The 2,305-nt window shown below is 39.3% G+C and overlaps 1 protein-coding gene across 1 annotated transcript in view; it reads left to right on the top strand.

Moving 5' to 3' along the window:
• Positions 1-1,628, top strand: part of LOC102314584 (alpha-tectorin) — a 13,259-nt gene extending 11,631 nt beyond the window's left edge. The window contains exon 11 of the mRNA XM_014331223.2: positions 304-1,628. The gene's annotated coding sequence lies outside the window, so the exon portion shown is untranslated. The remainder of the gene's footprint in view (positions 1-303) is intronic.
• The last annotated feature ends 677 nt before the right edge of the window (positions 1,629-2,305 follow it).

Genomic DNA, 2,305 nt, shown 5'->3' with positions numbered 1-2,305 from the left:
TGTCTGAAGAACAGCATCTGAAGCATATTTCTTTTCTCTTTAAGGAAGGCCTTCCTTTCATCAAGTGATTTCTTCCTAAGCATGAATTACGCATTTTAACAACATGTATTTATTTTTTTTATGACAAACATTTTTAGAATTATTTATTTTAAACGTGTGAACTTATTTATTCAGAAAAATGCTTTAGGACAATACAAGGCCCATCTCAGCTCTGATGATGAGCAGATGAGAGGAAGAAGTGACATGACAGAGAGGACTGAGGGTTGTTCAGCAGTCACAGTGGGGTCTGGTTTATCTTCTCAGGTGGTTTCCATGGTGACTCGGACTGACTTACAACTTACTGACCTCCACGATGATCCTTGACTTCTGATTGGTCCTGAGCCAGATTTTGGATGTTGGGAAGACTGAGCTGAGTTCTGCGGCAAACTCCCACAGCTGGAATAAGCAGATGTTTTTTTAGAGCAGGACCAAACTGTCGTCTTTGACACATGATAAAGTTCAGATGATTTTTTTTTTCAGTTTCATTAGTAACTTGGTGAAAGGGAAGTGTGTGAGCTGCATGTGATTTCCAGCCTAACCATATAAATAAATCTGGGGTAAATCTACACTCCTGAAACTTAACAGAATCAGATCTCACTAACACTGTCAGATATTTTACTTGAGTTAAGGATACGGGACATATTTATTTCTTGGCTATATTCATAGAAAGAAATATATGAACACAGGTCCAACGCATCCATGAACAGTGAGGCCTTAACCAAAGCGGTATTTTTCTTTCTCAGGTTGTTGTAATTTAAAATGATTGAGGTACAAAGTGATGAAAATTCCCAGTGAATCAAGTAAAAAATGGTTTATTCTGTGAACATGAAGTGATTTAAAAGTAAATATGAAAATCATCTCTTTAAGAAGGTGGTAATCAGGGTAAAATATTTAAAGGGGATCATCTGGTTTCTTACTCTTTTTTTGTAGCTGAATGTTGTAAAGGTGAAGCTGTGTGGATTTCTTTTTCACCTGTTATCAGACCATTACAATCATGTGAAGTATGCAAGCAGAGTCTCTTTAACTCCGATTGTCTTATAAAACAAGCCGGATGCAGCTCAAAGTGGACACAGCTGCTGAACTGTTATTAGCGAAAGAACCAAGAGAGGACCACAGCTGAGTTATCAAAGTTGTAATTTAATCTCTTTAAGGCAGGTGAAACAAACCAGTGCTGGAGTCCATGTGACAGAAAACTGACCAGCTGTAACCAAAGCTGCAGTCAGCTGATCTGTGGTCGTATCTTTAAACAACTGTGTCACATTAAAACAAAACAGCTGGTTTATGTGTTTCCCATTTGAGCTGCTGATTGGCACATAAAGTTGCAGGACAGCATCACCTTTACTGTGATCTTTAGTGCTCTGATAAGCTCAAGAACATATGGAAGTTACATCTTTCCTTTTAGAAAACACACAGTACAAAGTGAGCATGATTTCATGGTGACTTTTTCCTTTCTGTGTTGTTTTTGGAGGCAGCAGTGTTGATAACAGCACATGAAACTGAGACTTGATGCTCTGCTTTGTCGCCTTCACGCTTTACTGTTTGTTCCAAAAGACCAAAAAAATAAATAAAGGACATGGGTAATAAAATAACCAGAGTTTGTTTTTTCTCTTCTTTGTCACTTCCACTCAGAAACTGTTTGTTGCCATCAGCTGTTTCCAGGTGTTTCCAGCTGTTTCCAGGTCCATTTCTCTTTCAGTTCTAAGATTATTAGATCAAAAGCACATTTCTTTCATGTCAGTCCGTCCTTGATGCATATATGTGTCGTACTTTTTCACAATGTGTGGCCCATGGACCTCCACAAATACGTTGTCTGATTTGCTCCATCATTAACCTTTGTCTTGAGGTTCAGCTGCTCAGGAGGATGAGATCAGGAAGTGTGACAAAAGGGTCATTGCAAATATTGCAAAGTCAATCCAAACACCAGCAACTGTGAGAAATGTGATGCGCTTCACACAGGAATGTCTTTCAATGTCACCATTTGTCTTAGGCCAAACTCATGAAACAGCCATGTGTGTCACACCTTTTAATAGTTTCATAAGCTTTTCATGCCTATGTTTCTTTAATTATGCCTTGAAGTAAGTGGAGATATCATCTGAAATTCAGGAGCGGGAACACTCCTCCTTCACGCCCCTTCGGACCTCAGAGTATAAATGCCCCCTTCTCCAATACCCGCTGTTCTCTGGCGAACTTTCTAAGAGCTTAAAATCCTACTCACCCTTTCGGCTCATTACCATGGATTCCCTGTCGCTCAGCCCATTGAACGAAG

Source organism: Haplochromis burtoni, unplaced genomic scaffold (assembly GCF_018398535.1).
Source record: "Haplochromis burtoni strain Fernald_Lab_line unplaced genomic scaffold, NCSU_Asbu1 Contig_1485, whole genome shotgun sequence".
NCBI classification, from domain to species: Eukaryota; Metazoa; Chordata; class Actinopteri; order Cichliformes; family Cichlidae; genus Haplochromis; species Haplochromis burtoni.
Note: the sequence above shows the minus strand (reverse complement) of the source record. Positions and strands in the feature narration are given on the sequence as shown.